Below are 26,248 nucleotides of genomic sequence, written 5' to 3' on the forward strand. Positions count from 1 at the left end.
ACAATAATACTTAATCGTGCTCTATTTTTTTATCCTACAACCCCTGACCTGATAAAAACTGCTGTTAATTACTGAATATCGAAAGTAATACACAAGAACTACACAATTCCAAACTGCGATTAAGCCTATTCTAATTACAACAACAGTATTTTAGTAAGAGTTTCTATGGAAACCTCTACTACACCAGTACTATACAAATATATCAAGATATCAAGGAATGACACACGCTACTATTTAATTATGTCAACTCACTGAAAACGCATAAAGAACACCAAAAACTTCACACAAAAATACACGTGCTCTTAAAAGAGAATCAGTACCGTTCAGGTCTATCCGCTAGAGTGAGCTCCAATAGCTGTCTCTCGAAATCTCGCTGAGTGTCGCGTATTGTGTCTACTGTGGCCATGGAGATCAAATAGACGCTTTCTTCGATTGGTTGATTTTTCATTTTTAATACTCCTTGGTTTTATAGTTCGACGGTTGTTTTGCACGTGAGTATTTGAATTTAAAGTTACCGGTAGCTAAGGTCTTTTGACTTTGTTTCTGAAATCCTAGCATTTCCAGGATATTTTGGTTCTCTTGGTGGTTTGTATTCGATTTTGAGTTTCTTTGGCATGGAATTAGAGGAATTGTTCGGCAGTAGGTTCCCCCCGTAAATTGGTGGTGTTTATTTCTTTTGTGTGTCAAGGTATTTGTCATAGTGACAGCGAATGGATTTCTGTCAAGGTATATCACCCATCGTATTTTAAAGTTGTTTTGACTGTAGTGTGATTTTGAAATAGCGTGATTTCTTTTTTTGGGATAGTATGTGTGAATTATAGGCCTAGTCGTAAACTTCGTTACTGTTGTTTGGACTCTCAGTAGTTAAAATATTCACTTTGCAACCTTTGGAGCTGGAAATTATTGTTATATAATTCGTAATTCTAATCCTGCTATCAAACTATTTTAGAAGTAATGCATCACTGAAAGATTTACTCGTTATAGTACTTTAATATTAGCCTACTGACAGGAGAAACTCTGTAACTCAGTTTTGCGTTAATGCAGTGGAATCATGCTAATTGATCGGAAGAACGTACCATATCTCATATATTTTGAGGGATATCTTCCCCATTGGAAACTGTGTGGAATGGTTTCATCAGATCATGTCTGGATTAACGGTGCTATCGGAAAAACTGTGATGTATTTTTATCTTTTCGTGAAAGATATAAGCCTATCTTTGTTTTATCAAAGTACAGTTTAGATTATTAAATGCATAATGTGTTTGAGTGTCGTGACTGTTTGGTGCTAGAGTTCATGTTGTCTAATACATTGATGTAAAACGTGGATGAAATTATTTGCAAATAGCGTTATTTCCCAGTTCTGGTAAGATTTACTATTTACTGGACCTCTGCAAGTAATGAAAACTAATGACATTGATAGGATAACACAGTGAAATCATAGTTAAACAGTTGATAGGGAATATACCATCTGGGTGACAGCCCTAAATGCAAATCAGTTGTTGCTGAGGATGCTATGTTATAGGGAATATATTGGTCTCTCGTTGTTGAATGAGAATGGAAAGGGAACTTGCTAGTTTGTTGTGTTGTGTTCGTTAATGCTCTAAGGGGAGAAGAGGTGTGGAAAGATTAGAAGGAAGTCTGACAAAGGAATTAGGGCCTATCCAAAATATTTCTGAATAGAACCCATAATGTTTGATGTTTGGGTCGTCAGTCCGTAGACTGGTTTGTATTTTTGCGTCCGATTCTAATGTTGTGCTAACAGTTTCATTGTTATGCAACTAGGCTACTACATCCTACATGTACTGTAATCCTCTGGTCTGCCTTAGCTGTTTCTATCACCTACACTTCCCTCGAAAATTGGACTTGGGTAGAACTTCATTTTATTTAGAAACAGGGTGTAGAAATAAATCTTACCTGATATGCGATGTAGGGTTCCACCACCCAGGGCTAAATAGTCAAATGTAAAAGAAGTAAGACTTTTTCTTTAATAGGTGGACGAAGGAATGCTCGTATTGGCATTCAGTACAGTTTCAGTCCTGTGTGAATTAATTGGAACGTGGCAATAAAGTGCATTTTTCATTCTCTTTATTTATTTACATAACATACGTTGAATACCTTCTAATAGCTAATATGTCGTCCCTTGTGTTTGATTTCTTTCACATGATTTGGCATTGATTCCACAAATTTTGAGCACATATTTTTCATTTCATCGTGAAACCACACTTTTGTAATTTAGTGACAGAATTTCAGTGATAACGAGTAGTGACTTTTCTGGAGATTTTAGGAGCCATTTGGAGACATTTCTGACTAATTTTAATTTTCTCATTATAAATAAAATGAGTGTCTGTACATTGGTCTGAATTTAAAAAGAATGATATTTCTGTGCCGGTCGTGGCCACAGTAACAAGGAGAAATGCACATTTTAATTTTCTGTAATGTCTGTATGTATGTACGCGCACCACAAGAAAACGGCTGAAGAGAATTTAATGAAAATCGGTATATAAAGTCGGGGAATAAGATGCTACAATCTAGGCCAGGGCCATCCAGCCATTGCAGTCGGGGGGGGGGGGGGGGGGCACTGGGCAGTCAGACTAGCACTCCTTCCCCTACCACCACTACAGTGTGGCAGCAAGGAGACCCGAGACGGACGATGCTCGGACCGCGCTGACTAGATACAGTGCGTACGCAGAGTCGTACGTCCGACGGCTTTTGTGGGTTTGTTGGCATATTGATAGGGCTGTTTTGCCATAACAAATATACCGCATATACAAATTGAGAGATACTCCGATGTATGGAATATGCAGCAAACGAAATCAGGTGTTAAGTAAAGAATACAGTAATGTGATTTATTCAAAACTAAATTTGAACATATCTGAGAGGAAAATTCAACAAAATTATACCAATATGAACATATAGTACAGACCTTGAGTGACTTTTGCTCAGTCGTTTTTACGAGATTTTACTTTTGGAGCAAACAATCTTCTCCAAATTGAGTAGGCCTACAATATTTCTGGACACAGCTATTCTTAAATAATTGCGCAAGTTTCCATCGCTTATCGTTGCACGATGTTTACTTTTGGTAAGCTTAAGAACTGAAAAGAAACTCTCACAAATGTACGTTGAGCCGAACATTGACAGAACTGTACATGCATGTTTATACGAAAGGGGGTATTCTTCTTGCGGAAAGCCGCTGTAAAATTCTTCTAAACTTCGTGACATTAGAAAGCGGTCTTTAAGACGAACATTGCACTGCATTTCAAGCAACTCTTAACTGAAATAGCTGTGGAGCACTGTCTGCAGTAACAGAAAATGGTCGAACAAACACCGCTTGGAGTTCTGATAGTTCTGAAAATCTCTTTTCAAACTCTTCTTGTAAATGGCAAATTACCTGCAAGTACTCATCAAAGTCGACACCTTATTTCACTGTTTCAAGCAATGGAAAATGTCCTGTGTTCCTTGTATGCAACTGGTTTTCCCACAAAATCAATTTGCTTTTGAACGCTTGAATTTTTTCCACCAAAACGCAGATATTTTGCTTTTCGCCCTGAAGCGTAGTGTTCAAAGTATTCAGATGGGCAGTAAACTCACTTAAACAGGCCAAGTCCGCCACCCATTTAGGATCACGCAAAAAAACTTTGGGCCGCCCTTTCATATCATAAAAGGTATCTATTGCATTCCGCAAGCAAAAAACTCGATGGAGCACCTTCGCCTTGTTCAGCCATCTTATTTCTGCATGGTACGGTATATCCGGATACTCCACTTTGATGTCATCCAAGAATTCTTTGAATTTCCTTTTTTGTTTGTTTGTTGGTATTTGCTTTTCGTCGCACCGACACAGATAGGTCTTATGGCGACGATGAGACAAGAAAGGCCCAATAATGGGAAAGAAGCGGTCGTGACCTTAATTAAGGTATTAAGGTACAGCCCCATCATTTGCCTGGTGTGAAAATGGGAAACCATGGAAAACCATCTTCAGGGCTGCCGACAGTGGGATTCGAACCCACTATCTCCCGATTGCGAGCTCACAGCTGCGCGCCCTTAACCGCACGGCCAACTCTCCCGGTACTCTTTGAATTGACGGTGCGTGAGTCCTTGGGAGCGAAGAAAATTTACCCTTCGCACAACTGTTCCCATTACGTCTTTAAGCTTGGCGACTTTTGCACAGATTGCCTCCTGGTGTATCGAGCACTGGATTGCCGCCATTAAGATACTACCGGTTGCAGCCATTTTTAATTTTACATAGCTGAGGAACCCCATGCGTAGACCACATAAAGCAGGAGCTCCATCCGTCGTTACACTCGTCAACCGCTCCCATTTTAATCCCATTGACTCAAAAACACCCTCCACTGCTTGGAAAATATCGAAACCGGCAGTGGTGTCTTTGAGGGCTACCAAGTCTAGGAAATCCTCGGTGACTTGAAGATGGTCATCCACCCCTCAAATAAAAATAACGAGCTGAACTGTGTCCGCAATGTCGGTTGATTCGTTGAGGGCGATGGAAAAGGATACAAAGTTGCTGCCTTCTCCATTAATTGCTGTTCTATATCAGCAGCTATATTGTCTATTCTGCGTGCCACAGTTTGAAGGGAAAGAGAGATTTTTGTCAAATTTCTCAACTGGCTCCATGGGACAAATACATGCCGCCGCGTCCATTCGGCACTCCTTGATTACATTTCCTTCCGTGAAGGGTTTCCCAGCTTTGGCAAATCGCGGCGAACATTTGTAGCTTGCTCGTAAATTGGGTCCACCAACCTCAATCTCCTGTCAGACAAAAATACGGCAAGTCACAATTTTTGTATTCTTCACATACTAATTCAACCATTTCTTCATTCCCGTTTGTAAACAGGCATTTTAAAATTAAAACAATAATACTTATAGGACAGTGCTGCTTGAAATTTTCTTTCAATTCTTCCAACTTTGATTGGTGACTGGCGTCTGTCAAATCACCATAATCATCCATTTGGTTGGCACTGTAGTGCCGTTCCAAATTGTTTTTTTTTTTTTTAAACGCATTAAATCTCGGTGACACATTATACATTTGGCATGCCTTTTATAAGCTGTACAGAAAAATGAAATATCCCATTCTGCTTTAAAGGCTGCTGCTTCACCACTCTTTTTTTTTTGGTAAGATGTTCAGTCATGACAGCTGCGAAACTGATTTAGTTACATGCTGTCAACAAATCGCTTCGGCGCGGCGGGCAGAACGCTCGCTCAGCCAGCCAAGCTCCTCCCACCCCTACCGAAACTACCTTTCCCCGAAGCGCTCGGAGCACTGGCTTAGAGCGCCGCCAGAGCGCTAGCGCTTGGGGAGCGCTGTTTGGATGGCCTTGATCTAGGCCATAAATAATTGTGTTCACGCTGAGTGAAATGGTAGTTAGGGGAAGGTCTAAAATTTAATTCTCACATATTTATGTTATTATTGGCCCTATCGTTAAATACTACATAATTAAAGATATATTATTAAATTTTGTATCGTGTCTGACTCATTGGCTGAATGGTCAGCGTTGAGGTCTTCGGTTCAGAGGGTCCCGGGTTCGATTCCAGGCCGGGTCGGGGAATTTAATCGCCTCTGATCAATTCAACTGGCCTGGGGACTGGGTGTTTGTGTTTGTCCCAACACTTTCCTCTTCATATTCAGACAACACACTACACTACCAACCACCACAGAATCATGAAATAGTGATTATATCCCTCCACATAGGGTTGGCGTCAGGAAGGTCATCCGGCTGTACAGCAGAACCAAATCCACATGTGCGACACAGTTTGAACCCCCAGAACTCCACAGGTGGGGGAAAAGCGGTAGGAAAAGGAGAAGAAGATTATTAAATTTATCATTTATGTCATACATTTTTACTGTACCGGCTATGATAACAGAGATATTCATGAATTTGGATTTTTGTTGCTAAGACCATATCAGTGCCGAGGTACGAGAAAATGTGAACAGAATTTAATGAAAATCGGTATGCAAAGTCAGGGAATAAGGAACTACGCTGTAAATAATTTTATTCACCCTGTTTGAAATGGTAGTTTAGGGGAAGGTGCTAAAATTTAATTTTCAATTACCTATCTAATTGTTCATATCAAAAAGTACTACATAACAAAAGCTATAGAGAGTACAATTTCTGATTATTTGTCTTATTCAGTTTTACCATACAGACTATAATAATATTGTGAAGATGAGTATAAGACATGAAGGAACGATCGCTTAAATATTAACACAAGAGGGAGACATACTGTAAAAGAAAGTACTCGCTTTACATTAGATGCTCTAATATCATAGAGTCGGAAGAAAACTAGATGTGAAGGCCTGCAATATAGACAGCTCATAAAATTGTTCAAAATTACATTACATTGACCATTGTTTATTCTGATGTGCCTTGTGTATTCTGCTGCCATTTATCTCCGATAGAATATTGCCTGAATATTGGCGGGAAGTAGCAGGGAAGTTAGATCTCTCTCTTCTTTGGTATACCATTCCTCTGGTTCATACATTTTCTGATACTACTGGTACTTAACACACTGGATCATCATAGTATTCCAGCTATTCTGTCCCTACTCAGAGGCAGTGATTGGAATGAGCATTGTGCATACTTAAATGGAATAACCATGAACCTACTACGCTGCCGTATAGCAGGGGGAGAGGTGATACTCCTGGGTGGCGTGTTCCAATTGGCAGAGGGGGGGGGGTCCTTACAGACTTGAGCGAAATAAAATAGCTCTCGCGGACCAAACACACAACCCCCTCGTGGGTGGGGGACGCAGGCCAAGAATACACCCACGGTATCGCCTGCCTGTCGTAAGATGCGACTAAAAAGGGGACCTACGGATGTTTGAATTAGAACCATGAGACTACTTATAATTAGTACTACCACGCGGGGAACACCATGGGTCGCTTTTACTTGCGCGTAGTACTACTGTGTTAGGTACACAATAGGTTTGTGATTAGTAGCGACAGTGTGTGAATCAAAAGGTCTTGTCACAATTGATCAGAAGCAGAAATGAAACATATATGTTTTATGTTCATAAAGAAGCTGTATACTTGAGTGAAAAGAATTCCACTGTGTTAATTGTCATGCTAATCGTGACTTCAAGATTTCGAAATTGAAATTGTGGTTATTTGAAGTTTTATTCTCCGGATACTTTTAGGGGCATCATAAGTCTCGTATTAAGAGTGTTTATATGTGCATTGATTTAATGATATGTCTATTTACAATTGCCTGCATCCACATTTGGCTGAAGGTGACGCTCATCAGCGTCGAAACTAGTTCCAAGTGAATGTTATAACTTACTTGGTTTAATATTAGTATTGAAAAGGTTGATTTTTAATTTTACCTATTTTTCTAGCGATAAGTACCATTATGAGGGGCCGATGACCTGGATTTTGGACCCCTTTAGACTACAACAATCGTAGATTCTGGATTGTGCTCTAGAATCAGCCCTTTGGTCAGTAATACTATTGATTACCTCTAGTTTCTGGGAAAGTGGGGCATTGCAGGTCGGATCCACTGATTGTTTTAAATTTATATCTATCCATTAATTCTTCGCCATCACGTTTTGAATTCTGGTAAGTGAATCATTTTGGACTTTTAAAATTGCCATTACATTTTGTCTCGGTTTGTACCATTAGGGGCTGATGACTTAGATGTTAGGTCCCTTAAATGGAATAATGACACAGAAGGAGTGTTCGCGGCTGTCTGCGGCCTGGTCATTCTAGCTCTGAAACTTTGAACTGTTAGACACAGTAGTATTTTTTACTAAAAGTGAGAAAATGTGCTGTTTTCACTTTACCAAATGTTTCATATGACAGCATTGCTTTTAATCGCAATATTCGTACCAACATCATTGTAATGAACTATGTTGACTTCAGTTGGGAAAACTATAAGGACAGTCGTTCTGAGAATTCTGTAGCGAAGCACGGGTACAACAGCTAGTTACTTGATGCAAATAGCATTGCGCTTTGCAAAATCGCGCGGGCACTTGATGCAATATATTTACCTGTGCATTTGTTAAGTAATGGCATCTAAGTGCATGACTTATTCACACATGTAGAGCATGAGTTCGTAATATTTTCGGAAGGTTTATCAGAGAACGATCATCTCACTCACATACTTCCTGTGAGGTTATAGAGATGAGTAATTTTTAGCCTTATAGCATCGTATAGCAACAGTCAGGCTTTCAGACATTAAGTGTTATAAATATATCGTAGTACTGTATTGCGCAAGACATGTAGAATAAGCAGTTTTGACCCATTATATATCTTGATTACTCCTGATTTTTTCTGAATTTTGGTTTTGTAAAGGCAGGTATGGGACTATGCCTGACAAAATGTGAATTCCCAGTAATTGTTCTATTCCATTCTTATTTGTGTTCAGTGAGGATCCAGTTTTCTGAAGACAGTATAAATTTGAGTTGCCTACAAAACTGCCTATGACAGAATCTACAAAATTCTTTGAAATATTCATATAGAGTCATTTCACCTGGGGGATCAGAGTGATTCACTGTGCACACTGAATTAATAGGTTCTAAGTTTTTACACCGCAACCTTAAGGCATGGTTCTGCAACTGTATTTGGTGTTGTTACTTCTCATAATAATCACTGATATCAACGTCAGATACGTTACCTTCCAGAAGAAGAATGACCTCTTTCTCAGATAGAAGTTTTTCACTTAATGGATTCATCTAGAAAAAGAAAAATTAATAGTAGGGGAGAGTGGGGCAGTTTCATACACATTCTACCTATTAACACTTAAGAAGATTTAGTGGCTGTATTTTGCAATCTAAATGGCTAAAAACAAGTGTTACACAAACATTGTTATATTAGAAACAAGTTGGACTTATGTAATTACTCATTTAGTTAATTCCTATAAAACAATTTAAAAATATTTATAAACATGTAATTTGTATGAAAGTACCTCAACATGGGTCAGTATCATACATTGCAGGGGCACTTTCATACATGTTCTACAATATTGACAAAACATGCTTTTATACATACAAAAACACCACTAGCCTATCCTAAACTGAATTCAGTCAGATCTACAGAAAAAGTTAAGGAAATTGCTCGAGCTGTTCCTCCAACCATGGTAGGCTGTGGAAATTTAGTGTAAACATCAGCCTGAGAAATTTCACTGACATCTTTCTTTTCATGGAAAACAAATTTCTTTTTATAATTTGTACGTGAAAAGTTTGAGAAACTCTGAATCATTCATTTTCTCATCAACTTGACAAACAAAGTATTTCTTTGTTCTTTTTGTTGCAAACTCAACCAGAACAAAGTCATTAAGCTCAATATCACTGCTTTTATCAAGCAGCGGTAAGTCAACATCTTGGTCACTAAACTCAAGTTCACTTTCACCACTTGTTACAGCAACACTTTCTTCACTGCTTGAAGAATTGAAGCCTACAGATTCCTTGCCAGATTTAAATAATTTTCGTCTAGGGAGATTCGAGGATGTCATCTTGTTTGGCTTTCTTTTCGTTTTATTCTTAAGCTTCATCATTTCCTCCAATCGTTCTTTTTTCAAGAGTGGTGGTAGTCGGAATTCTTGACTTTCCTTTAGCTTGTCCAGTGTCTTTTAAGTGTTATAGGATTTGCTTTGGGGTAAGGGTGGATATATTCTGGTTTAATTGTAGGTTTTTGAGGGTTGCCTTGGAATTGGGTGTTGGCATGGAAGTGGGAGAAGCTGAAGTGGGTATGTTACTGGATGGTTCTTGGACATGACTTCCTCACGATGGGCAGGATCTGAAGATGTAGAAATTTTTGTGCAATCCTGTGGAGGGCATGGGCGATCTACTGTCAAAGATGCAGCAAAGTCTTTGTCAGTAAAGACAAAACAATTTGGAGACCAAAGTCTGGTCTTCCTGAATGAAGACACAATGTTGATCTTGAAAAATGACTGACTGAATGGTACATTTGTCAGTTATGGTATGTTATAAATTGATATGGTCCTTCCTGGATTTTCATAGATCCATGTATTAAATGCTTGCCTGCATCTGGTCTTTAATGGACCGAATTTGTCGAACAAGACAAGTACGGGATCATCCTTAGAAGACTTGCATATCTTTTGGAGATGCTTGATGATTTCAAGAAAAGATGTTCCTGCAACCCAGCCCAGGCCTAGGAGCCCCATTTATATCCTTTTTGCTTTAAAAATAGATATAAGGGGGTGTATGAAAGTGCCCCAAACCATTGTATGAAAGTGCCCCTTAGGCAGTTATTTTACTAATCTTGCCATCTGGCTTTTCATAAATTATGGAGACTACTGTAACTTATACATAAGTTGCAGTAAAGAGTGTAGTATGATGTGAAACTTATTTCAGAATCAAACACAGTGAATCAAAAGACTTACCTAACTATTTCACAGCATGAAGATTTTTTAAAAAATCACCAAAATTAAACTTTTCAGCACAGCTTCTCGTCAACAGATGCTATGATGCTACAACTTGCACAGGAAGTAGATGAAGTCAAAAGGAGTTAATAAGAATAAAAAAGATGGCACTCTCTACCCTTAAAGGTGGGAAAAATAAAACTGTATGAAACTGCCCCTGTATGAAACTGCCCCACTCTCCCCTACACAACAATTTGAAATGCAACTTCTAACAAAAATTTATTATGATATAATTTGGAATAGCAGGCTACTTATTTCAGTTATGCTGTTTATTAGCAGGTTTTCTTACATTTAATGATCAAAATATACTATTAAATGTTTTAATATTGCAAAACAACCCGTAATAATGAGAAAGGCCTCTGAATAAAAATCTAGTCGCCTCAGATAAACATAACCTAAGACATGGCTGCTGCCCACTGATGCCATATGGAATCATACATATTTACAGACACAGAAAACCTGTAAAGCTTAACATAACAAGAACTTACATACAGAATATTTATATTACATCATTTCTCTCCAAAATAACATAATTTGAAATGAAAATGAATAGTACTTACAATAAAACATGGTTATAATGCAGTATGGTGTGAAGGGGTCTCCAATTCGAAGTCGACTTGATCATGGAGCATGCATAAATCTTCAACTATTGAACTCCTAACACCACAACGTATCCTACCATAATGTCATATGGCATTCAAGATAATTTTCAAAGCACAAAAAAGAAATGTTACCGAGCTCGATAGCTGCAGTCGCTTAAGTGCGGGCAGTATCCAGTAATCGGGAGATAGTGGGTTCGAGCCCCACTGTCGGCAGCCCTGAAGATGGTTTTCCGTGGTTTCCCATTTTCACACCAGGCAAATGCCGGGGCTGTACCTTAATTAAGGCCACGGCCGCTTCCTTCCACTTCCTAGGCCTTTCCTATCCCATCGTCGCCAAAGACCTATCTGTGTCGGTGCGACGTAAAACAAATAGCAAGAAAAAAAAAAAGAAATGTTAAATGTCATGATGCCATATGGCATCACTGGGCTGGAAAGGGTTAAAATGTACTGTCCAACTGCATCTGGAATGTACCTGAACAGGTGGTTGCATTGTTTGAGCCAGTGAGATGCATCATTCTCTGTGCTTAGTGGAGTGTGCTCTGGTGTGGTACTTCATGGGACAGTACTCTAGATCTGCTGTGAACAAGTCCTGGCTGTCTTTAGGTGTGTCCTGTAACCTGTCTCCTGGTCAGATTTTTCCAGATTCTCTCAACTCGATTCAACTCTTCATTTGTTATCTGATTCATCCATTTGACCTTCAGCGTTTTTCTGTAACACTACATTTCAAAAGCTTATTTTCTCCTTTCGGTAGTATTGTCCATGTTTCACATCCGTACAATGCCACGCTTCACACATGAGTTTTCAAAAATCTTAATATAAGTATGTTTAATGTGAGCAATTTTCTCTTCATCATCATCATCATTAATGTCCCACTCCAGTCACCTGGGTGTGGTTAACAAGCCTGCTCCACTCCTTTCTGTCTTTCCACTTTTCCTGCGCCATTACTTCCACCACATCCAATCCAGCTTCTCTAATGTCCTTCCAAATCTGATCCATCCACCTTCTCGGTCTTCCAACTAGTCTCTTTCCCTTAACTTCTTTCCAATTCCCTTCTTGCTACCTGTTCCTTTCCCATTCTTTTTACATGTCCGAACCATCTGTCTTGCTTTCTGTATCTTCTGTACTAACGGTTCTATATTTACCTCTTCTCTGATTTTAATATTTTGAATTTTATCTCTTGTCTTTTTAACCGATCTCAAAAATTTCATTTCTGTTGCTTGGATCTTACTATCTTGTCTCTTACTAGTTCGTATGTTACAATTAGTATGAAATACTCTTTATATAATGTTAATTTTGTTCTCTTGGGTACTTTATTTTATTATCGGAAGTGCGCTCAAATGTGCAGAGTACAAAACAAAAAAATTAAATATTATTTCTATTAATATTTAGTTTTGCGTATTCACTTAAGGTTTTTGTTCGCTTTGTACACAGTTCGATATGATAACGATCACACGTCTTTTCACACAGTTGGCATATGCAAGTCTTCACCGGATTCTGGTACATCTTGTTTTTGCAGAGGTGATGATGGTAGTCATGTACATCGGTATTTTGTCACCCCATAAAAAGCTCTCTGACTTGATGCTAAAATGTTGTACCTTTACTTAGCCTGTTATTAATTTCAGGGTTGATTTCATTTCTTCCATTAATAATGCTACCCAGATTCGTAAACTGCTCTACATTCTCTCACCGTTCTCCATCTATGTTCACTATGTTCACTTGGCTTCTCTTTTTCTCTTTTCCACAGTGCACGACTACAGTTTTCATTTTACTGATTACCATTCCAAACTCCATCAGTTTTCATTCCAAATGCCCAGTATCCTTTGTATTTCCTTTTCTCCCTTTCCCCAAATCACCACATCATCTGCAAATACCAAAGTATTCACTTCATCACTACTGATAACTCTGTTTTACATGTTTTATGATAACATCCATCACTATAATAAACAATAATGGTGACATTGCACTTCCTTGCTTGAGACCTTTTTGTGTATAAAATGTTTGAGTCACCACTCCTCTCTTGCACACTGCTTTTACTCTCATGATACAATATTTTTATCCTGTTAATGATTTTGGTACATTCCTTTTCAGTAGGCATTCCCATACATGTTTTCTCTTAACTGTATCAAGCTTTTTCCAAATCGAAAAGTATGAAGATGAATCCTTATTCCTTTTCAAATGTTTTTCCATTATCGTTCGCACTGTAAATATCAAGTCTATTGTTGATCTATTCGGTGTAAAGCCATATTGTTCTTCCTGTGTATTTCTATTATATCCCTTAGTCTTTTGCCTATGACTTTCTCCATTATTTCCAGCCCATCTGATAATAGGGTTATACCTCTATAATTTTCACATTTCTTCTTATTTCCTTTTTTGAACAATGGTACAATGCTTCCTTGTTACCACTCTTCAGGTATCCTTTCATCTGTCCATATGGCATTGAGTGAGGGCTCAGTATAGGCTCCGTGCGCTGATGGGAGAAATGCACTGCTGCGCTGCGAGTGGCAAACTTTGTAAGTTAATGAGTTTCACCACGCACATAGCCATAGCCGACTAAATAATACCATGGGATTTCAGTATGTTTTATGCAACAAATATTGGCCACATTATTCCAAACTTGCAGAAAGTGGTCATGTAATACATTTACAAGAAAAACAGAGCAATAACTTCAAATGTGATCAGAAAGAAACGTTGGTTCATTAGATATCCTACCAACGTAGTAATTTATGTATTAGTAGTGGTAATAACGAGATTAGTGTTAATATACACATTCAACAATGCTGTCTTAAGAAAAATTGTATTCTTGGTTTATTTCTAATACGACATCATGTTAGCGTAGGTTAGTGCTGCTAGGGAGGCGATTAATTTTAAATTTAATTAATTGTAAACATAACCATATTTTCTGAGGAAGACCTTGGTAACAATCGTTATTATTTCGTGATGGTGAATAATTGTTTCTGTGAAATGTAAGGCAGCTGTTGTTTATGCAGTTTGCTCATAACATGTCACCTCGCGTACTGATCGATCGTGTGAATGGTCTCGACCTTGCATCTCAAACGTAGGGAAAGAGAACTAAAACAAGGGGAAGAGAGTGCATGAACTTTTTCTGATAAAAAGTCTCAGGCTTGATGTTGGACCTATTGAAATTCCAGATATTGAAACCATATGCACACTAAAAATATTATGCATGAGAAGAAAAGTTCAGAATAACTTAAAGTTGCCAATAAGTGATTATTTATATTGTGTGTCTCTATTTACAATATGATCAAGTCCACCTCTGTATAACGGTTGGCACTACTAGCTACCTTCCTCGGGAGCCCGAGTTTGAATCCTGACACTGCTAGAAACTTAAGATTGGCATGAGGGTTGGTATGTGGTTAAGACGATGCAAGCAGCTCATTTCCATTAGGGGTGCGTTTGAAAAGAAATGTACCACCTCAGGATGAGGACATGAATTTACGGATGTAAAATACAGTATTGTCTGCCTCTGTGGTGTAGTGGTTAGTGTGATTAGCTGCCACTCCCGGAGGCCCGGGTTCGATTCCTGGCTCTGCCACGAAATTTGAAAAGTGGTACGAGGGCTGGAACGGGGTCCACTCAGCCTCAGGAGGTCAACTGAGTAGAGGTGGGTTATATTCCCACCTCAGCCATTCTGGAAGTGGTTATCCATGGTTACCCACTTCTCCTTCAGGCAAATGCCGCGATGGTACCTAACTTAAGGCCACGGCCGCTTCCTTCCCTCTTCCTTGTCCATCCCTTCCAGTCATCCCATCCTCCGCAAGGCCCCTGTTCAGCATAGCAGGTGAGGCCGCCTGTGCGAGGTACTGGTCATCCTCCCCAGTTGTATCCCCCAACCCGAAGTCTGAAGCTCCAGGACACTGCCCTTGAGGCGGTGGAGGTGGGAACCCTCGCTGAGTCCGAGGGAAAAACCAACCCTGGAGTGTAAGCAGATTAAGAAAGAAAATTCGGTATTTCTGTGAGCTATTGATACTGCGTAATGGTGGCCTCTTTGTGTAATTATATTTGTCTACTGCCTTTCCAAATCCATTTCGTTAGGTTGTAATGGAATACTATAAAATTTCATACTTTGGTCTGTAGTACAGGATGGTATATTCTTCTTCTTGCGTTCCGGCCTTCTAAGGACCACGTTATAATTCTTCCTCAGTTGTTCTTTCCTTTTCTTCCAGTATTCTTTCATTGTTTCTCTGTGCTTCTTTTTCCTGCCTTCAGTCCACTTTGTGCCTGTTTTCTTTTCCTTCCTCAGTTGGTATCCTTCCATTTGTAAGACTTTCTTCCTAAAAATCTTTCTTTCCAATTATTCTTCTTTTCGTATGTTCCTTTCCAGGTCTTTCTTGATTTCTTGAATCCAGGTGGTGGTTGTTTTCTTTTCCCAAAGGTACTTGAGGATTCGTTTAGTTAGTCTATTGTCATCCATTCTATAAATGTGTCTAAGAAATAGCAATCTCCTTTTTCTTATTGTTTCTGATATGTATTCTATGTTCTGGTAAATTTCATTTTTACTTCTTAATTTCCAAAACTCTGCAATTCTTACAATTAGATGACCTAATATTTTCCTTATAATTGTTCTTTTTGGTATATTCTTCTTCTTATTATTATATTGGCTATAATTAAAACTATGGAATACAATACACTGTGTACCGGTATCTATTATGATGTGTGTGATCTAAAAATTATGCCCTACTGCAGCTTGCTTTGCAGATATAAAATTACTATAATATTTTGTTTTGAATTGTTAACCTATTTGTAAAATAGTTGAAATACGTGTTGTAAAGAGTTATTTCGTTTTAATTAAAATATATATAAATCCCAGACTACTTCTTGCGATTTGCTGCTATGATCCACCGTATTTTCAAATACTTTTCATAATGTCGTGAAGAAAACCTTTGTATCACAGTATCTATTAATGCAGCCAACAATAAGCTTATACACTGTGTTATGACCCTAAAAATAGTCACCTGAAGATATCATTGTAAAATGATTCTTCTTCTACTTATTCTCCTTCATAATTTATTTTTTGGGTTCCACTTTCGCGTTATACCCAGCCACTGTTCGTTTTATCGAGTCAAGTCAAAACTATGGGGGATGATATATTAATTGTAAAAGGGGTGGGGGAGATAAGAAATTAGCTGAAAGAACATACGTAGATATCATATACTTTGCCCAAAAAAAAAAAAAAAAAACTGGGATACAGGGGCACAAGGTTCTACTCTTCACGTCGGTGTGATCCATCACAGTGGTTATCAAAACACAAACATGACTGGATCAGCACATAGGGAATGTGGTCTTAGATTCTTATAATGGCTTTAGACATAGAGAGGGATTCAGCGATAAAGGGCCACTGTTAAATGACTGAATATATGTATGTAAACGTCACACATATTCCAGCTTATGATCAGCTGTTGATGAAGCTACCCCTAAGTAATTCTCGTAGTTTCCACCCGCAGCAGCACATAGCTATACGCACGGAGCCTTTAGCCACTATAGAGTTAAACAGATGTGTTATTAAGGTCCACCTTTTCAATACAAAATATACAGAGTTTAGATTACATAAATGATTAGGGACTAGTTTTGACCTAATATTAGGTCATCATCAGCCTAAAGCAAAATTAAAGCATAAATACCAAAGAAATCAAACAGTATAAAGACATGTAAGGTCTCGTAAATGTACATACCATGTGAGATATTGAGAAAAGAATGATAGAGACGTGCAGCCAGTTTCCAGTAATCAGGAGTTAGTGGGTTCGAACCCCACTGTCGGCAGCCCTGAGGATGGTTTCCCGTGGTTTCCCACTTTTACACCAGGCAAATGCTGGGCCTGTACCTTAATTAAGGCCACGGCCGCTTCCTTCCCATTCCTAGGCCTTTCCCATCCCATCGTCGCCATAAGACCTATCTGAGTCAGTGCTATGTAAAGCAAATAACAAAAAGCATAAAAAGTCCAGTGCACATTAAAAAGATGTTAAAGATAGGAAACCTCGAGTTGCTGGATAAGGAGATTAGTATATGCTGGCTCCTTTAAGACGCTGTTATCCAGCTGAAGAACTGAGCCTAAGTCACACCGTTTATTTACGATTAAAGTCCAGTGGGCCGTACAGCATTAAAAAGTTGTTAGGGATGGAAATCTTTCAGTTGTAGGTCAAGGAATCCAATGTATGCTTGCTCCTTAAATGTGCTGTTGTACATTGGAAGAACAATTGGGATGAAGTTGCATCATTTTTCAAGATATTCATAGACGTAACAAGTCCAGTGCGCAATAAAAAGATGTTAAAGATAGGAATCCTTGAGTTGCTGGATAAGATTAGTATATGCCGGCTTCTTTAAGATGCTGTTATCCAATTGATGAACAACTGAGCCGAAGTCATGTCGTTTATTTACGATTAAAGTCCAGTGCGCCGTACAGCATTAAAACGTTAGGGATGGAAATCTTTCAGTTGTAGGTCAAGGATTTCGATATATGCTTGCTCCTTAAATGTGCTGTTGTACATTCAAAGAACTGGGACGAAGTTACGTCGTTTTTCAAGATATTCATAGATGTAAAAACACATGTATGCTAGAAAGGCTCTTCTGTTTTTTGGAACTTGAAGGAAGGTGATTGTTGCGCATGGAGGCTTAAGAAGCCAGAGATGCGAGATCGTAAATAAACGACGTGACTTTGGCTCAGTTGTTCTTCAATTGGATAACGGCATCTTAAAGGAGCCAGCATATACTAATCTTCTTGTCCAGCAACTCAAGGATTCCCGTCTTCAACATCTTTTTAATGTTCACTGGACTCTTTATGAACCTGTGTCATGGAGTAATTTTTTAACATAGTGCTGCACGTCTCTATCATTCTTTTCTCAATATCTCACATGGTATGTACATTTACGAGACCTTATGTGTCTTTACATTGTTTGATTTCTTCAGTATTTGTTTTAATTTTGCTTTAGGCTGATGATAACCTAATATTAGGTAGAAACTAGTCCCTAATCATCTATGTAATGTAAACTCTGTATATTTTGTATTGAAAAGGTGGACCTTAATAATACATTTTTTAACTCTATTGTAATCACAGTTCAGTACGGATCTATCATAATGAAACTTATTTCATTTAATAGCCACTATAGTCCAATGCTTCCTGCTGCTTTAATCATATCAGCATTGAATTAGTCTTTTCCACTTGCTTTACCTTTGGTCATTGCTTTCACTGCCCTTTCAAGTTCCAACCACGTTATCGGGTTCTTAAAATAAAATTTCACATGTATTGAGTTTTAAAGGAAATGAAAATGTGTGTGCACTTATTTCCTGGCAGGAAGCTAGTTGCACAGTGTAGGCCTACTTAATGGTGCCCAGCAATTTTGTGTAATACTGGAGTTATTAGACATAGTCAGCTGCCAGCAGTCTTGTAGACTGGTGTTGATGCAGTTGTTTTTACTGATTCTTAGACTGTATGCTAGACAAGGACCTTCTCAGAAATTCAGTGTTTAGTTCAACTTAGGTAAGAGAGATGTGAGACTTGCAGAGGAATACAAGCTGTTCTACAGCAAACAACCTGACGCAAAAAATGGAGTAGCAGTGCAAACTGAAAAAAATGAAATATAGTAATATGTATAATCTGTTAAGCATGTCAATGACAGGATGATGGTAATGAGGATGCAGTTGGAAAATAGCACGAGAGATATCTTTCATGTCCAATACTCCTCAAACAGAATAATTACGAAGATCTTGAAAACTTCTTGTAGGAATTGGATAGCCACATACACCCCATGGCACAACAGCTCTGATGGGCCTTGGCCTATCAAGTGACCTATGCTCAGCCTGAAGGTCTGTAGATTATGATGTGCTGCATTTTCAGCGCTACAAATTGTCTTGGCTGCTATTTTTGGCTTTGTTGACCGTGGCCGCTATCTTACCATTAGATAAGCCTTCAGTTGTAAACATATAGGCTGAGTGGACCTTGAACCAGCCCTCTGATCCAGGCAAAAAAACCCGACCTGGTCTCACCCTGTGGGTGGGGGCGGTAGAATAACACCCACGGTATCCCCGCCTGTCATAATAGGCGACTAAAAGGAGCCCCATGGGCTCTGAACTTTGGAGCGCAAGCTGGCGACCACAATGCCTTTAGCTGAGTCCTAGCATTGCTTTCACTTGTGCCAGGCTCCTCACTTTCATCTGTCCTATCCAACCTTCCTTGGTCGACTCTTGTTCTTTTCCGACCCCGACGCTATTAGGTTTGCGAGGGCTAGGGAGTCTTTCATTTTCATGCCCTTCGTGGCCCTTGCCTTTCTTTGGCTGCTACCTTCATTTTTCGAAGTGTCGGATCCCTACCCTTTCTCTTAGTGTTGTTATATAGAGGATGGTTGCGTAGTTGTACTTCCTCTTATAACAGTAATCAGTACCACCACCTGACCTGGCCAGGAATAGATTATATCTTTTTTTTAAAAAACATTTTGTATTTCATTGTACAAAATATTCTCTTTTTGGGATTTTAAAAATTAAAATAGGAAAAAAGTAGGCAGTAACATTAAAATAGTACTTATAAGCTCTATGATTTTACCTGTTGCAAGTTTAATTGGCCATGGAATGTATCTAAACAAATTTCTATAGAAGGGGGGAAAAAATGGTTCTTTACCTTTGTATTAAAGGTCTTCTCAGTGAGGAACTTCTTTCAGAGATCATTTTAATTCTTCTCTCTTGTGACTTTTCAGTCCTTCCTACTTTGAACTTTGCTATCACTGATCACTGTCCTACGATCCTCACCAGAGGCTTCTTAAGACCTGTGTTGTTCACTTCTGCCAGAAGCACACTCTTCATCCCCATCCTGCTAAGAAACTGAATATTTTGAAGTTTCTTAGCAGCTCAGTGTGGGGCGCTGACTGCATGGTGCTTCTACGCTTTTATAGGACACATATTTTATCCAGATTCGACTACAGCAGTGCAGCATGTGGATCACCAAGGCAAAGAGTTCTTGTAAAACTAATAGTTTCCACCATAGCGGAATTAGGTTGGGAATGGGAATATTCCGTACAAGCCCCATTGCTAGCCTGCTCTCTGAATCTTGTTTGTTGCCTTTACACGTGTGGTGCCAGCAAATGCAGTTGTACATGCTGCGTGACAATGCCACTTCACCCAAGCTATCTCTGCATATTCCACAGTGGAAACTGTATGCTGCTTATCCACGAGCAACACGGTTGTTATTCGCTTGAATAGCAAGTACAGATTGTTTTGAGTTTCTAGGAGAGAAGTGGTGGTATTATGTCGTCTTCGGATTGGCCATGGTATAGCAACAATCCACTCCTACGTACTGAAGAGAGAAGACACCCTGGTGTGTACTTGTTATCTGACCATAGTACACGTCCTTATGGTGTGTGCGGACCGGGCCGATCTGTGCTGTAGTCTAAAACTTCTGAGTACCATCTCCCTTTATCTACAAGGTGACGAGCTGTCAGTAGACTTCGTCATATGTTTTGTGAGGGATAGTGGTCTGTTTCATTGTCTTGAAAAATGAATGTCTATTTTTTATAAGCCTCTGATTTTGTTTCTTTGTTAACTATGCTTTTATTCTTTTGACAAGGTGTGAAGGTAGCTTTTTGTATAGTTTAATATTGTTTGAACTTTTAAGCTGAATAAAATAAATGATTTCACTTTAAAAACATTGATTTTTCAATTTTATTGCATTTTATTTTAAAATAATTTCATAGAATATAAGCATTGTGAATTAGATCCACTGGTTATTTCAAATTCCTAATCATTTTCTTCAGTCATTTTTTAAATCCTAGTCGGTGGTAAAATTTTAATTATTTCACTTCATTTCATCTTATACTTCTTGGGGCCCCATGCCCTAGATTTACAGACAAGGCCTGCATTAAAACTTGGTTATGTTTACAAATATTCTACAAAATAAGAATCCTGTTTATTGTCTTCACTTAATTACAGAGTTCCAGATTTGAGTGATATCTATCAAAAGCTGGTGAGACTGCCTTGACTTGTAACTCAGCTATATTACTATTCTTCAGCTTTGAAGGTTGTATGAAGGCTATTTTTTTAAAAAGTAAGGTCCATTTGTCAATAGAAACAAAAGTAATAATGATTTTGCCAAGACCTTTTTATTATGTCCTCTTTTCACATTAAGCTATTTTTCTACATAGCTACAGTGTTCAAACATTTATCGTAGTGTTCCACCAATTTTTGTATCCCCTCATTGTAGAGCTCTGCTGCCTGTGACTGAAGTCAGTCTTCAACTGCTGTTTTCACTTCTTTGTGTCAAACCACTAACCGCTGAGGACTTGCTTCAGGTAACAGATCATATGATATTCACTTTGTGCAAGGACCGGGCTGTATGATGGATGGTCCATTTGCTCCCATCCAAGAGATCGGATCAGTATTTGTTCAGCAGCAGAATGAGGTCATGCATTGTCTTGACGCAACGAAACTTCGGATAACAATAGGCCACATAGCTTTTCTGTACAGCATGCTCTACCTTTTTCAAGGTCATGCAGTACACAGCTGAATTTATTGTTGTCCCTCATGGCATAAAGTTGACTAGCAGGTCACCATGTCTGTCCCAAAACACAGTGGCCATAATCTTACGTGTTGACATTGTCTGGTTGCCTTTCATTTTGACTGGAGATGTCGTGTATTGCTATTCCTTTGACTGCTGCTTTGATTCGAGCGTCAAATGTGAAACTCATGTTTTGTCTCCTGTGATAATGCTGTCCAAACTTTTATCTTCCTCACTGTATTGGGACAAAAACGTCAAAGAACAAGCCATTCCCCTGGTTTTGTGTTCCTCAGTAAGCAGTCTGGGAACACTTGCAATTGACTGTAACGTAGCTATATTACAATTCTTCAGCTTTGAAGGTTATACGAAGGCTATTTTTTTTTAAAAAGAAAGGTCAGTTTGTCAGTACAAACAATAGTAATAATATTACCAATTCTTCAGCTTTGAAGGTTTATACAGAGGCTATTTTTTAAAAAGTAAGGTCCATTTGTCAGTAGATCCAAAAGTAATAATGATATTGCCAAAACCTTTTTATTATGTCCTCTTTTCACATTAAGCTATTTTTCTACATAGTTACTGTGTTTGTTCAAACATTTATCATAGTGTTCCACCAATTTTTGTATCCCCTCATCTTAGAGCTCTGCTGCCTGTGACTGAAGCAGGCCAGTCGGGAGACAGAGTGTGTGCACATTTTGACAGCCGCACTAACTCGACAAAGCTACAGCCGACTGAACCTGTGATGCACACAGTTTTCTGAACTGCAAGGTGTCAGACTGGCTTTGAAACGTGTGGATATTGATCGACAAAGTGGAAGTCATGAAATGCTGGTCTTCAGGGATTTTTACGTCTACTTTGCGCACCAAGTCATCTGATATTACAGGTCAGCCCGATCGTGGTTCATCATGGACATTGTCCCGCACGTCCTTGAACTCACTACATTTGGGCTGTACACCTCACATATCTGGCAATGAACGTCCGTTGCTGACACGTTCCTTGCTGTAAAAAATCGAATCACAGACCTTATTTCACACTCAGTGGGATGCTCAATTATTGGAAACAGCTTAATCTTTTGAATAATAACAAATAAAAGTGTTATTGATTATTCCAAGTGGAGTTTAGATAAATTTTAAAGTTGCAAGTTTGTTGTTAATCTTCTATGATGAGATAAGTCTACTACCTTCTTAAATTACGTTGTAGGAGCGAGGAAAAATGCCTGATAGTAAGTAGCCGTAATGATAAAGTCTGTAAGAACACAGTTAATTCTGCGTTGAATTGAACTTTGTTAAAAGGCGCTTTGTACAGGTTGAGGGCGTAAGAAATAAAATTTGAGGCTAAACAGATTAATCTGTAGAATGACAAAGAAAAGTATTTTTGATCACTCCAAGTGGGGTATAAAATAAAATTTAAAGTTGCTAGTTTGATGTTAATCTCGTGTGATGGGATAAGTCTCCAGTCTTCTTAAAGTGCGTTGTAAGAATGGGGAAAAGTGCTCGATGGTAAGTAGCTGTATTTATATCAGTTAGAAGGTGCAACTGCGGCTTCTTATATAGAGAGTTGAAAGGGAAATGTAGTTTAAAGTCTGTAACAAGAGGAGAGTTACATATTAAAGAAAGAAATCGAAGGAAAGGTGAGTTCAAAGAAAAAAGGATGTGTGTAAAATCACTTACCCCTTTGTCAATTGTGATGTTAATTGGTTAAAGTAAAGGTGAGTTAAAGAAAAATGTTGAATGTAATTTCATTTATCTTTTTGACTGTTATAGTGTTAATCAGTTGCTATAGTAGCGTTGAAATGACTAACACTTGCGCTTCTGGTGTTATATCGATGTGAGATTAGAGGCGGTGTGTGCGGTGGAAGGGGGGGTGTAGGCGGGGTGTTAAGTTTGTGTTATTGGTTGTGGTGGGTTTGTGGGGGTGGGCAGGGTAGGAGTTGTGTTTTTTTAAATACTAGGGTTCCTGGGAGATTATAATTAAAGATTATTTAGAATGTTGTTTTGTTTTAAATTTAGAGATTGCAATAACTTTGGTAGTATTTCATAATGGGTTTTTCACTTCAGTTGTATCATTGAGGTTCAGATTTTTGTTATAGTATTTGTCTAAAAATATATAGATGTTTTCTAATTCATTCATCAATTTCTCTTTACCTACTTTTTAAATAATTGTAAGGTCTTGATCTATAGTAGTGAAATGACGTCCTGTTTCTTTCATTTGGGAACTCGTAGCTGAAATCCTGTTATGTTTGATGGCATTAAAATGTTGCAAGTACCTAGTGTGAAAACTTTGGCCTGTTTGTCCGATGTACGAGACGCCACATTGTGTGCAAGCGAGCCTGTATATGCCTGAACCTGAATAAATGTTGCTGTTCGAATTGACTGTGTTGTGATTGAAGAATAATTTCTGGTTAGTGTTGGTTGTTCTAAAGGCTATACATGTGTTTTGGTTTTTTATGGGGTTCGAGACCAGGTAAATGTCTAGATTGTTGTAAGTAAAGGTAAATAATAAACTTGGTTTTTTTTGGGGGGGGGGGTGAGTTTTGTTGTTAATTTGAGTTCGATCTTGTTGATTAAATGGTTACTTTCTTCTGGTTTACACCCATTAATTTTTGCTAATTCTTTTATATGATTGAGTTCTGTTTTTAGGTGATAGAGGGGTTTTTAAGGCCCTGTAAATTAAGCTGTGAAAGATAGCCAGTTTATGGGAGTTGGGATGTAATGAAGTATTTTTGATTGTTGTTGAGGTGTGAGTAGGTTCTCTATAAGTTTGGAAGTCAAAGCTCTCATTATTAAATGTTACTCTGATATCTAGAAAATGTAAGGATCCATTGATTTCATCTTCCTTGGTAAATTTAATATTTTCGTGTAGGTTATTTAAAAAATTTAAAATATCATAACTGTTATTGAGTTCTTTATTAACAATTACGAACCCTAATACCTCCACAGCAAGATCTTTACCTAAAATGCATAAGAAAGGTATACTCGTACGTCCAATCGTCAATTGCAGAAATAGTCCGACATATTAATCCTCAAAATATATTCGCAACTTTCTCAAAAGAACATATTTTTAACAATAAATCCCTGATAAAAATTAAGTAGATTTTTGTAATACTTAGAAAAAGTTCAGCTTATTACCCAATCACATTATGTGCTCTTTCGATAATACTAACATGTATTCTAACGTGCCGGTCAAAGAAACTGTAAATATTATCAAAGACAACCTCGCTATACATAGTAAACTTAGCAAGCTTGAATTAGAAGACTTCTTAGGAATCCTAAACTTTGTTAAAAAAAACTATTTTACTTTTAATGGCCTAGCTATGGGAGATCCCTTATCTGGCATCTTAGCTGACATCTATTTAGATTTTTTAGAATATCATAAAATTTCAACAAATATATAAAAGGCCTTTGTTCGTGTACATAACATGTTCATAATTATGAATAAAGAACTGTCCGGCTCGGTGGCTAAATGGTTAGCGTGCTAGCCTTGGTCACAGGGGTCGCGGGTTCGATTCCCGGCAGGGTCGGGAATTTTAACCTTAATTGGTAAATTCCGCTGGCACGGGGGCTGGGTGTAAGTGTTGTCTTCATCTTCATTTCATCCTCATCACGACGCGCAGGTCGCCTACGGGAGTCAAATCAAAGGACCTGCATCTGGCGAGCCGAACTTGTCCTCGGACACTCCTGCCAATAAAAGCCATACACTATTTCAATAAAGAACTCGATAACAGTAATGATATTTTACATTTTTTTAAACAACCTAGACAAAAATATTAAATTTACCAAGGAAGACTAGATCAGTGGATCCTTTAACACGTAATAATGATAGCTTTGACTTCCAAATTTATAGAAAAACTACTCACACCTCAACAACAATCAAAAACACTTCATTACATCCCAACTCCCATAAATTGGCTACCTTTCACAGCTTAATTTATAGAGTTAAAAAACCTATCACCTAAAAACCTAAGAGCTGAACTCAGTTATATAAAAGATTTAGCAAAAGTTAATGGGTATAAGCCAGAAACAATTAACCATTTAATCAACAAGATCAAACTGAAATTAAAACAAAAGTTATCCCTGACAGACCTAAAAAAAACCAATTTTATTATCTTCACTTACAACAATCCAGACATTTACCAGGGCTTGAACCCCATAAAAAACCAAAACACATGTATAGCCTTTAGAACAACCAGCACTAACCAGAAATTATTCGTCAATCACAGCACAGTCAATTCAAACAGCAACATTTATTCAAGTTCAGGCGTATAAAGGCTCGCTTGCACACAATGTGGCGTCTCGTACATCGGACAAACAGGCCAAAGTTTTCGCTCTAGGTACTTGGGACACTTTAATGCCATCAAACACAACAGGATTTCAGCTATGAGTTCCCAAATGAAAGAAACAGGACATCATTTCACTACTATAGATCAGGTAGCAGGTAGGGACCCTCTTCGGAGGCAGCCCTACCCAGGGAGTATCGCCCCTGTCTATGTGAGTCCCAGAGCACACTGACCCGGTGTGTAACATCTGGTATGGGTCCCAGCTCAGGGTTACGAGTGAAGACCTCAACGGCATCTACGGCGGAGAAGGTGGACTTTGGTACGGCGGAGATGGCGGAAGGGGCATACCCGTAGCGTCTGTACTCCAGAGGAGCGGCTATGAAAGGCGTCTGTCTCCATGTTAGGGGCGGCCTAATTTTGAACCTGGCAGTAGGTATAAAATGCCTTTGGGTGTGGCGAGCCCATCGTAACAATAGCCTATATGGACAAAG

At 38.5% G+C, this 26,248-nt stretch overlaps 1 protein-coding gene across 4 annotated transcripts in view; it reads left to right on the forward strand.

Moving 5' to 3' along the window:
- The first annotated feature begins 404 nt into the window (after window positions 1-404).
- The window catches only part of LOC136867343 (myosin heavy chain, embryonic smooth muscle isoform), a 543,017-nt gene continuing 517,173 nt past the window's right edge, over window positions 405-26,248 (forward strand). For 2 of the 4 annotated variants that reach the window (XM_067144510.2, XM_067144513.2), the window contains exon 1: window positions 405-491. The gene's annotated coding sequence lies outside the window, so the exon portion shown is untranslated. Of the gene's footprint in view, window positions 492-528; window positions 727-26,248 lie in introns of those variants that run through there. The other 2 variants (XM_067144511.2, XM_067144512.2) reach the window with 2 other exon arrangements.

The sequence above is a fragment of the Anabrus simplex genome, chromosome 3, assembly GCF_040414725.1.
Source record: "Anabrus simplex isolate iqAnaSimp1 chromosome 3, ASM4041472v1, whole genome shotgun sequence".
NCBI classification, from domain to species: domain Eukaryota; kingdom Metazoa; phylum Arthropoda; class Insecta; order Orthoptera; family Tettigoniidae; genus Anabrus; species Anabrus simplex.